A 12,460-nucleotide genomic window follows, 5' to 3' on the forward strand; every position below is an offset into this window, starting at 1 on the left:
AACCCTGCAAAACAAATGTGCAGAACGCTAGTGGCAGCGGAGCTGTCACTGGTTGCCTGCGGAGCTCCGACATCAGCTCTGTCTTGTGCACGGATAAGGCGAGGAGGGAGGGGAGACAAGGTCTGGAAGACACCTGCAGGCGGTTGATCAGGTTATACAGGAGTGATAAAGAAGTGGAGGTGTGGGCTGCCTGTTAATTGGAGCCTTTCTCCTTGTAAGATAAAAGCACCGGCAGAAGCCTCTCGCTCTCCTGTGATGGATGAGCCTCATTTGCTGAGGCGCGTCAGGAGTGCTGTGACTGCTGCCATTTATCTTGCTGCAGGAGAGAGCAGGAGAGGAGCGCAGGAGAGGAGCAGGACGTGGGCTTTCCACACCGCTGCATGCAAATTGGATTTTTAATGGTCTTTCTCAGGTCATTATTTAAGGATTTATATAATTATTTAAATTCTGGTCTCCTTCCAGTGTTGGCTAGTTGGCTGGCTCAGTGAAGGTGAGTGCAGCTTGTGCGCTCCGCAATGTCTTTTTTTGCATTCAGCTGTGAACAATTCCACTTTAACAGGTGATACCTGCAGAGACACGGATGCGCTTTCCAGGATGACGAGGCACAGAACACAGACTCAGGCTGTTGCAATCTTTACAGGGTGGGAGATTGAACTGTGCTTCTCAATGGACTCAGTTCATAGAGAATAGCAAGTCCTTTAACAATGACACATCAGCCAACATGTTAGAACAAAACAGCACCTTGTACAGTTTAAAAAAGGCTGAGAGACAGAGGGAGAAAATAAAATCTTCTATATCTGTTAGCCTAAACAGGACAGCCAATTCTAAATAAGATCACAGAGGCAAAAGGATCAGTAACAGAGAAGTGCAGCAGGCCACTCATACATGGGAAGGTGAGAGTAGAGGAGACGGGAGTGGAGAGGAACAGGCGCCTGCATTCACTCCCAGACACTGGCAGTGAGAACACAGCAAGAGAGTGAAAGTGGAGGAATGAATGTCACGGTGCGGTGAATGAGTGGTTTCCAGGCACTTAGGAAACTGTCTGCTGTTTTCATCCCTCCTGCGCTGTCAGTGGGATCCGCTGTTCATGGCCACATTCGCGTTTCCCCTCTCCCGAGCAGCTCTCCAGGACCAAACACAGGGCAATAAATTAACGCAGGATGTCAGGTGTCCTCTGTGTCTGGGGCTTCATGCATTCCTTAGTGTGATTTAAGTCTTTGCCCAGGTTCGGTCTGAACACTCTCACACGAACACTCATGCACACACACGCGCGCGTTCTCACACACATACACACACACACACACACACACACACACACAAGTGTTCATACACATACGCACATCCACACACATTCAAAAAATGATCTACATTAAAAAATGATTGCTAAATCCTTCAACACTTGTACTGTTTGTGTAGCGTAATGTGTATGTGCATAGCTTAACACTGCACCACAATGTTAACCTGCAGAGCCTGAAGCAGTACCTAATGGATCTCATTAAGGACGTTATTGGTCACGGAATGCAGTCAAGTCACGGGGTGGTTATTACAGGTCTGGTAGCTTGACGGCTCAAAGTAGAGATATCAGAGTAACAAATGCAGAACATTGAACATTGTGTGGAGGGCAGTGTCATTCCCTAAAACAGACTGCTGAAGAGAAATGACTGAACAGTTACCGTGTTTATGCCATTATCCCAAGTGAGTGATCTGAGCAATAAATACAGCAAGAATGTTGATCTTCTTACAATGGAGTCAGGAGGCACCAAGCACATGTACGACCGCACACTAAAATAATAGACTACTTGTACTGAGATATCTGGCACCAGCAAACAATGGCATGATGTTTGAAATGACTTCTTAAAATTATAGCAAATGAAATTCACCTTGATTGCTCCCTCTCAGACCACATGAACATGTAACGTCACCCCATGGCAACATTACAGAGGCTGCATAGGCCATCCCATAACAATTGAAGATTGAATGTGTGAATAATAATACAGTTGTGTCTCCTTTTTGGTCAATCTCACCAGACGATGTATGCTCTCCCCCTCAACAGTTCTATTGTCAACACACTGGGACCCAGAAAAAACGGCCCAAATCACACAGTTTTCATTCAAACTATATGGCCCCTCCTCCACATGCATGTTTGGTTTTGAACTGTAGATATATGACACATTATTTATTATTCTAAATGTGCGAGGAGTTAAAATGAAACAAAACACTCAAAATCCTTTGTATTCATGTGCGTGTGGGTGCGTGTGTTTCATTTCGTCTGTAGGACTATTTTTAATACATTGCACTAGAAATAAAACTGAAATGCTCTAAAGTACAAATGATGTGGCCTAAGAACAGAACTAGCTACATGAGCTGTGCCATTATCAATAATAAGTCAGTGACATTGAAGGACAGCGACACTGGTGGCTACTAATGTTGCTAAGGCAGTTTTATTTTTTAAAATTATTCTTAAAATATGTAATAGGAATCGCATCTGTCTTTAGTTTCTGCGTGCCCCTAAGCCCTTTATACTTAGTTTAAACAAGTGCGGTGTTTTGTGTTCTCGTTTTACGACTGCCATATGGCTGCCAGTGAAAACACCATCCACGGGGACTTTCATTTAACCGCCTTCGGATTGGTATGAATTGCAGGGTATGTTTTTGGGCATAACTAAGATGGATGCTTCACTTTAACAAAAATGACAAAATTATCTGTTGCAAAATAAGGGATTGATAAATTGATTTTTAAATTATCCCTATGAAAGATAATCATTACTTTTCGGTGACAGTAAACTAAATATGTATCAATTATTATTATTTTACTAAGTTAATTCAGACGCTGGATAACATCTTGCGTGAACATCAATATTCAGTAATATCTCGTTTGACATATCTAGCCCGCTTCAGTCATAAAGTTTCTAGCTTAAAATCTCTCTCTCTCTCTCTCTCTCTCTCTCTCTCTCTCTCTCTCTCTCTCTCTCTCTCTCTCTCTCTCTCTCTCTCTCTCTCTCTCTCTCTCTCTCTCTCTCTCTCTCTCTCTCTCTCTCTCTCTCTCTCTCTCTCTCTCTCTCTCTCTCTCTCTCTGCGGTTTCGACTATGTGCCAAGGGGCTCTTGTGAGCAATGTTTTCAAAGTCTGGAATTGATTTTAATGGGGAGTATCCTTTCCCTGCTTTTCAACCTATGGATGTATTCGAGCTTTCTTGCTTGGCTTAAACGTGACAACCGAGTGCACTTTCTCACCTTGGTGCTTTATCCCTGTTGCTCAAGATAGCCAGCACTTCTCAGCAGTAAAACCCGAAAGCGTTTGTAAACGGCTGTATTACAAGGTGAAGCTGCCATCAGAGGTGTGGAGATAGTCGCACAGAAGAAGCAGAATCCGTTTGCAGAACTGGTGTATTTCCTTTTTTTTCATTTTAGACATATATTTATTACTTTTTTCTTTTAATTGTTTTGGATTTCAATTACTGGACTGCGCTTGCGTTTTCTGCCTTCAAAGGGAGACTAGCGGGATTTGACAGAGGTTTGGTAAGTCTCCATGTACCTTTCTATTTGATGCGGTACTGAACAGGTTTCGCAAAATTGCGTGTAATTGAAAGAGTTTGAGGGGAAAAGGAACTGTCAACTGTCGCTATGAGTTAATTATAACAACAGCAATAACTGTTTACATGCTTTTCGCGTGTTTTCTATTGATTTATCTAAACAGTTGACATTTTCGAGATTTAATTTCAGACATTTCTTCAGATGAAAACAAAACATTTTGGACACCTTTCAGAGGGTTCAACTACGACGCGTACAACACGGAGCATTAATTTAGGAATGACTTGTAGAAAGAGAGTTGGCGCAGCGTGGGTGTGAAAAAGTTACTGATCTTTGACAGCCATTTCCCTTTTCTTAGATTATGCGATCACAGAACTGCACGTGCGTCGGTGCTGCTCCCTTTCTAGCTAAGTTTGGGCGCTGTTTTTCAGTTTCCTAACAACTGTGTCTCTTACCTTTGACAAAATACAAACTGAGAAAATCTATTTGCTAGTATTTCAGACAATTCAGATCTTTACGATGAGGAATAAATATCCACTGTAAATTATTATTATTATCGCTATTTTTGTATTTGCACGTAAGCTAAGTAGCTCCGGCTTGCCGACGGGAAAACAGGTGTATGATGCACGAAAGCGAGAGAGTAACGCAAAGCGCTGAGTGTCACGTGTAGTTTGACACTTTTACAAGGCAAAAGCAAGCAAAAAATATCCCGTCCAGAGTTTTTCATATAACTGCGTTACAAGTGATACCGTTCAGTCAGCGTTCAGTATGTGGCCTTCTTTAATATCAATTTCATGCTGGCCATCTAGCTATGCCAAACAAAGCACCACCTTGCAGTTCCCTATTACCCAACGAGACTGCAAATGCCAAGTCTCCCAATGCGTTTGTCAACTCTAATATTTTTGTCTAAGTTTGATGACTATTGCCCTCATGTTAATACTGAAGTTAGGATATGTTGTCATTTAATTTCACAGTCACTTTGCGGATTCCAGTCAATTTACTGAAGACTTCCTATACCTAGCTCAGTTGGGTTTAAGGCATTGCTAAACGCAAACTAAACTTGTGACAATGACACTGTTTGCTTTTCTGGATCATTGATTGTTAAATTAGTTCTGTACAAACTATTTGATTTAAAAAATCCTAAGTCTTTTCTGTTTTCTCTTGACGAGGAATAGCTAGATCTGTATTCAATTGTTCTATGACCCTAGTGAGAACGAATTCGAGATACACGTTCACGTACGTGGTAAAACACTGAAATATTCTTTTTCTTATGGAAATTTGCCACAAGTAACAGAGAAAAACAAAGTTTGATTAATAACGCCTCCTCAGATCATTTATCCAGTCGCCGGACAGATTTTTTTCTCAGAAGGCTGGCTATTTAACATTCTAGACACGAAATTTGAAATGAATCCCGCGAAGCAGTTTGTTATGGGAATAATAAGGGAGTTGTGGCGGTGTCTTCCACGTTCGAGAGGACGCGCGAAATTTCTAAAAATTATCAAAAACCATTTACACTGTTCCACGGACAAGGTTTTCAGACCAGAATTAGGCATGGATGCTATCTAGGTCTGACATGCATGCAGATTTAAAAGCAGTAACACGGTAATTTATACGCCTGTGTGATGGTTTGTGTCATCTACAGCTGCATACCAGGAGAGCTATCTATTTTTATGGGCCCAAGTAAATTAAACTACGCACACAAACCCACAGAACTGCAGACTCATGTAACAGACACACCACCCTACGGCATAACTACATGTGTTACGTAGGAAACGTTGTCGCCTTCATTCTGCGGACAGGTTAAGTTGGTATGAAATCAAGACCTTGACATTTTTCCATTTCACTTCCTTTCCGTTATGTGGTGATAACCATTGTCATTCAGAGATGGCAACTGATCTGTAATTTTCGAGCTGATTGTTTGGGATACATCTTTGTCAGTCAAAATTCATAAGAAACTCCCAGCATATCTGCAGCTACGAGTTCTCTGGCTGTAACAAATGGTCATGCACAAACAAGTCACGAGATGTTAAAAAAGTTTTTATCTTATGGCTGAAATCTCCCAGGATCAGGGTACCCATGTTTCTGTGACCTGCTGACAGACAGGACGGAATGGTTTGATATATTTAACTTGATTATGGCTGTGGGTGGTTCTGAATACCCATTTGTGTGCAGAAGGAATTAGAATAATATTTATGATAATCATGATTCTCGCAGTAACGAACCTCATGTGAGACGGGAGAGCTGTTTGTGAGAGGATTCGATTTTCAGCTCCAGGTGGCTGATGGGAAGCAGGGACTGCCTCTTCTCCTCTCCTGATGTAGCAGATCACTTTCTCTGCTTTGAAAGGCAGGGTTCCCTGGGCCGTTTGGCACGGGCGAGGTGAACGGGTAAAATCAACACATCCAATATATTTTTCTTCCCTGGGCCGAGCAGCTTGAGGAGGAATGGAATGCCTGTTTTTTTTTTCTCTCAGCTCTCCCTCTTTCTTTACACTCGTGTTGCTGAGCCCTGTTTCAGAGATAAACGGTCATCATTTTTCTCAAAACAATCCAAGAGACTGTGGCAAAGGCAAAATGCATATGCTGTTCTTTTGCACTGCAGATTGTGCACTTTTCAAAAGACCATTATGGATGTGATGATATATAATTATTCCCATTAGGTCATAGCTCCCCGGAATACTTCAATTACGTTAATGTCTGTGTTTTTGGAGAAACAATTTAGACAAAAATCCCACATAATATCTTTAGCTGAATTGCTCGGTTAAAGCAGGTCGTACACGGCTCTCCTTTCCTTGTTCTGTTTTTTTTTTTTTTTACAATACTTCGCAATTAGCAGGCTTTTATGTTTATGTATTCAGCTTTGGTTGAATTTCTGAGCAGCTCACTGTATCCGCCAGTAAATGTAAGTGATGACGATCACTGGGTGCAAGACTTCTTTTGTTGGTGGGAGAGGGGTGAAGACAAAGATCTGTTTCTTGTCTGAGGGTGGTGGAAGTACGTGGCCCGCGCCCGTCTCCCGGACGTCCCTCGACCATCCGTCATTCGTCACTGCAAAGCCTTGCGAAGCGCTTCCCGTGGAATCTGCTCTGAGATTCCGACGCTCAGTCAACTGCTCCCCAGCCCTGCCAAGTCCACATGTGTCATCTCCACAGATTTCCTCCAGATGCTGGGGATTTGGGGATGTGTGAGAGGTCTCTTTCTGTGTACGGCTTGGTCATGCATTCTCCAATTCAGGCTCTTCTTTTTTTGTTTGATATTTATTCTGATTGCCTCCCTGTGCAGCAGTGACTGGGAGGTAAGAGCACACTTGGGCGGAAGCTGTTCACTTGGTATTAATCCCCTGTTTTTATATGCACATGAGCGGTCACAAATATCATAATTACAGCAATCAAAGATAATTGTTGCTATCAAAGTTCATGTGTGCGCCACAGATTTAGTTGTAGGGTCTGTGTGTGCAAAGTTTTTACACTTCGATCTGTTTGGATTTGTCCATATCAGACAGACCTGCCCATGTATTTGGAACAGGTAGAGGATATTAAAATAGCTAGTGTAATATGCAGAAGTAAACATGCACTTGTTTTCAGTGGCATGAGGCTTGGACCAGTGAGATGTTTAAGTTGGATGAGGAGAAAATGAGTGCTTGCCCTGTAGGTCGTGTGGCTTGAAGCATGAAGCTGGGTCAATCATGCCATTACTCACCAATGGGAATGTACCATTACTGCTTAACTTGGCAAATGTACAACACTGACCCCACAAGAAAAGAGGTTGAGAGAGTGTAATGGAGGGAAAGAGAAAGGGTCGGAGGAGTGTGTGTGTGTGTGTGTGTGTGTGTGTGTGTGTGTGTGTGTGTGCGTGGGGGGGGGGGGGGGTGGATGAGGGATGGGGAAGGGGTGCTATTTAATGAGTCCAGCTCCCTTTGAAAGTCCTGGCACCCTTGATAATATGTGTGTCAGTATTTGAACACTTAATAAAATTATTTGCGGTTTCCCCCGGAGTTCAAAGCAGCTCGCTGCCTGGCTGTTGGGAAGGCGCTTGTGCAATGGAAAATGCAGCCTTCCTTTTGGAATGCCTCAGAAACCACAAGTTGCCTACCGCAGCACAGCGTCAAAGGCCTCTGAACGGGGGCCTTGGGCCTAGTGGCTGCTCTCACTGATTAAGACATGACTTACCTGGCTCATGTGACCGGCCGCTGCTTGATCCCGATCCATCTCACAGCATGGAGGCGAGCGTGGAGAGAAATTCCCACATCGTGCACAGGGGAAAGAAAAAAAGCGTAACGATGAAAAGGGAAGCAGAGGTAGCTCACTAAGGCATGCAGTTTGGTGAAGGCCTGGTGGAACCTCTGTGAGCTTCAGCAATTTGTTTTCATGTTTTGCAGTCTTCATCCAAAATAGAAATCTTGAGAGGAAGCCTGGGAACGGAAGACTTGCCATGTGGAATGATCACCAGCCAGTGTCATCTTCACAGCTTGAGAGCATATGCTGGCTTCTTTTATGATACCAAACCATCAGCATTAAATGAGGGCAATAAATGCTGTCTATAGGAAGCAGCAGTATAACCACCCATCATGATATGAGGTGGGTTCTCCTCATTTGTTCTTGTGTGTTCCTCATTGATTAATTCCAGGAAATACTGGAATTGCAGGAAATATTCTCATTTCCTCTGTTCAGTTCAATTAAATCCAAATTTCCTGAACTCCTTTAAAGAGTCTGCCTGTCATTTCAGGTCAAAAGGTTTATCTGTATAGGCACGGTTGCACATTGGTAGGCAGGGAGACTTTCTGTATGAATCTGATTCCTTTCTTGCTTCTGCAGAATGGCTGTAGATGACTGTTTCTCTATGTGTCAGGGTTGCCTTCACTGTTTGTCATTGAAGAAATTTGATAGTGTGAGCTCATTGGTGGAGGCTCTCAGGAAGTGTAGGACACTCCAACCCAAAAGTGAGAGCCAACATATTCCTCTTGGGATCTCTCCATGGTGCTGAACCCTTTCTGTGGTCACAATCATTCATTCATTTATTCATTCATTCATTCTTTTGCATCGCTCAGCTACCAACTGTGGCGACTCTGAACAGCGTCAGTTCATTTAGGTCAGGAAATGAAGTCTGAAAGGAGCCTGGGTGCTGAATATGGAGGACTCCAGACTGAGGATCCTTAGCCGACATTTGTTTGTATCTGCCAGTTCCTTTGACTTCTGCACAAGCTGGTGGCATTTCCTGGTTCATTTCCTTTCTTTTATGCATCCCTCCATGTCCTGTTTGGCAGCTCAAAGCAAACCCTGTTTCCTTTGTGTCATTATGGAGTTTTCTATCTCCAGTAAAACATCAAGAAGCTTGGCGTAAACTCTCACATTGTACGTTTTTTTTTTTATCCATTATTAAGTGACACCATTTGTTTTGCTCCTGTAAAACACCTGTTTACTTGTGGCAGCATCTCTGAAAGGGCTTTCATTTTTGAGACTTGGTTGTTCACAAATGCAATGGCTTGTATTTGTGAACTACCAACATAGCTCAATGATATCTGCGAGTCCTGGTACAACGTGAACAGCACAATGAAGGCTTTCCCCGGAGCTTTAAGCAGCTGCTCATGAGGAGTCAAGCTCAAATCCAGATTTCCCCCATGTTGACTTGCTTGACAGCCGTAGTTTTGATTTTTTTTTTCTCTGGTTTATTTTTTCACTCAGTGTGAGGGCAACTATGCCTACCACTGCGGCACTCAAGATCATGTGGCTCTTATTAAATTTGGGATTGCTAACACACTCCACCAATTTTGATTTAAGCGATTGAACGTAAACGTCACTGCATGGCATCTGTAATGCCCTGCCAAATGACAGTGTTTGACTTTGTGTTTTTAATCACCTCTAAAGAAATCTGTGAAGTGCATGGATGGATGGCTGGCATTGCACCGTACGCATCTAGTTAGTAATGTGGAGCCCACATCAACGCTTACTGTATCAAAAGATTTTTGCTGCAACAAATGGGTGCATTTTGCCTTCATGTGCAATATGATTTGCTGTTTCTACATAACATAAGATTGTGACTATTCAACAGACGTAGTCGGGGAGCATAATTGCACCAGCACCTGTTTTAGCTTGATCAAACCTCAGTCTCCAGCAGCCAGTAAATAGAGTGCTTGAGTGAGTGTCCAGCCAAGTACTGTTTCCTGTCTGTGTGCCTGAGGAAGGTGCCGACCAGTTGTTCTGAGCTTTCTCTCAGGTTCTGTTGTTTTAATGTGCGCTGGAATCCACAGTCAGGGAAGTGTGGGCTGTGGGAGCAGCTGCATTTCTTTCTTGGGCGTTCTCCCTCTCGGAGCAGGAAGATGGGAGCGCAGAAAGTATTTTAATAAGTCCCGGGCTCGGCTGCTGCTTAATGCACTGCAGTGGCACACATGAGGCCCACAGCTTCTCATGCCAAAGCCCAAGTCTGAGACCAAGAGCAGGGGCTTGAGACGGCAGGTCACAAAGAGACACACCCGTTTCTGTTTCTTTACAATGCATGGGAATCATATTGCTTAAAAATGCGTTTAATTGGCCCTGCTAATTGTTTTAAGAAATTATTTCCCAACACAGAATAAAATCTCCTAAAGCCAAACTAACATGGAGGGACAGGAGCGTAGCACACTCACAAACAGACACACAGAAGCTGCTTTTGAGCGGACCAGGGGATTTCTCAATTTGTTAGTGATCCCCCTGTTAATGGTACCCTCAGCTGTGAGCTGGGCCTCCCTCCCCTTCCTCTGGTGCTAATGAAGACCAGAGAGGTGCTCTGGGACCATGCCCCCCCCCCACTGTCCTCAGGCTGAGTTTGAACCGCCGACCCTTGACCTTCGTTACCTGCGGAGTCCCCATCACGAGGGACTTCGTTTATCCAGCTGGAAGGGTCAGAAAGTGTGAGGAGAGGAAGGGATGTGAGAAATGGGGAGGGAGGGTGAAGTACAGCTGAGGCTCCTGTTTGCTTTTCATCTCATTTGTTGATCCTGCCATTCATAGTCTGACCGCTCGCCCGATGACTGTGAAGATCCCAACAAAAGGAACAGAACGAGGCGGTAGCTCAATGGAGCTTCCTTGGCATTTTTAATCAGACATATTGGTCTGTGTAGGTCCTTTCCCTGAGCTGAGTCTGGTACAGATGAGGTGTTGAGTTAGGTTGGGAAGCTATGGAACAGATCAATATCAGTCTGTAAGCGTAAATGTACAGCATCTGCAGGGGGAAGATTAGACATTTCAAGCAGTGAAGTGAAATATATAGCGACGGGGACAGAGTCTTTCATTATGTTTATACATTTCAAATATGTTTACATGTGTAAACTGAAGGTACACCTGCACATTAGACATGCCATGAATTAAAATGAAATGGAATGTATTGCTATCCTTTTAAAAAAAATGCATCCAAATCCATAGTTTGCAAGTGATAGAGAGAAAGTGTTAAACACATTAGTTCTGGGCGTCAGTGTGTGGAATCTCTGGTTAAAACCCTGAGTGCCTGGTAAAGCTGATTAAAGCCCAACCTGGGATTACTGGGGTCCTGAAACAGTGGGGATCTGAGGGCGAGTGCTCACACAGGTCAGAGGAGTGGCTCAACAGCGAGAGGCTCCAATTAGCGTGGGCGAGGGGAGCTCTCCCCCAGCCAGAGAGCTTAAGACAGGGCAAGAAGCTCTGCAGCCATCCTTCTCCTCCCTCCCAAGCCAAATAATGCCTCTCAGCACCTCTTGTTGTTTTAATCTCTGAACTGAGACACACAGAGAGAAAGGCTTAAAAGGAAGAGGGCTCAATGTGGGATCATCTCCCAGTGACAGGAAAAGCTGAAAAAACGTTCCCCGGAATTTGTCAGGCAAGACCACCCTTCCCCAACACCCCTGGCCCAACCCCCACTCTTAGTCCACAGTGAGAGTCCCAAGCCTCCTTGCTGAACTTTCCAAACTCTACAGGGGCGTAGGACTGATAGCCACTCTCTCAGCTGTGACAGCAACCACAGCAAAGATAAGGAGGACTGAATGCATAGGATCGTGTGTCCTGAGTTGTACCTCTTGTTTGTAAGGCAATACAGCTGGGAGATATTGATACAGAATGTGATAAGGATTTTTGTGATTAGGCAAAGCAGCTGCTAATGAAGCAAATGAACTGATGTTAATGCTCAATGCATTATTCTCATTGCATTATTCATTTGTATCATTTATTTTTCATTTATGGTATATTGATGTGTTATATCAATATCAATAAATAATTATTTGCAAGTGTAAGCTTTGTACTTTGCTTTGCAGCTTAGTAAGTTCAGTGATGACCAAATTTAATCATTAAAAATGTGTGTTTGAAAGTAACACATACCTCTGCAGTAGTCATAAACTGAAATTAAGGACAAATTTTGATTAAAGTCAGGGGGCAGAACCATTAGAACAATTATAACAGGTGAACAAATGTTTATTATTTAATTCAAAAGTTGAATTAAACACATCTTCTCGGCAGTTTGTTTCTGTCACACTTCCTCGACAGGGGCAGCCTTAGAGAAAACAAAAATAAGACAGGGGTCTGCAAATAATTTAATGCAGTAAGCTAACAGTATAAGAAGCATAGACAATTGGTTATTATTTTGTTAATCTTTCAACCCACCAAATTACACATTTAATTTACCAAAACACTGGAAAATATTTATAAATATGAATGACTTAATTAAATTAATAAATAGCCACACCCTAACATGTTTGTAAAATGAGGGCTAACTGTTAAAAACTAAAAAGAATATTTCATTTAAAGGAAGCCAACAGGTAAAATCTGATCAGTCATATCAGTTCCAGAGGACAGAGTGCATAAAATTGGATTACCAAAGTCAGATCACATCCAAGGATAGACGTCTTGTCCCATAACTAAAATCTTGTACCCCTTTCCCCATCCCCCACCCCCAAGATACACACACACACACACACACACACACACACACAC

The 12,460-nt window shown here is 43.1% G+C and overlaps 1 protein-coding gene across 1 annotated transcript in view; it reads left to right on the forward strand.

Moving 5' to 3' along the window:
• The first annotated feature begins 3,495 nt into the window (after nucleotides 1–3,495).
• The window catches only part of ntn2 (netrin 2), a 48,141-nt gene continuing 39,176 nt past the window's right edge, over nucleotides 3,496–12,460 (forward strand). The window contains exon 1 of the mRNA XM_036542781.1: nucleotides 3,496–3,516. The gene's annotated coding sequence lies outside the window, so the exon portion shown is untranslated. The remainder of the gene's footprint in view (nucleotides 3,517–12,460) is intronic.

The sequence above is a fragment of the Megalops cyprinoides genome, chromosome 1, assembly GCF_013368585.1.
Source record: "Megalops cyprinoides isolate fMegCyp1 chromosome 1, fMegCyp1.pri, whole genome shotgun sequence".
Classification (NCBI taxonomy): domain Eukaryota; kingdom Metazoa; phylum Chordata; class Actinopteri; order Elopiformes; family Megalopidae; genus Megalops; species Megalops cyprinoides.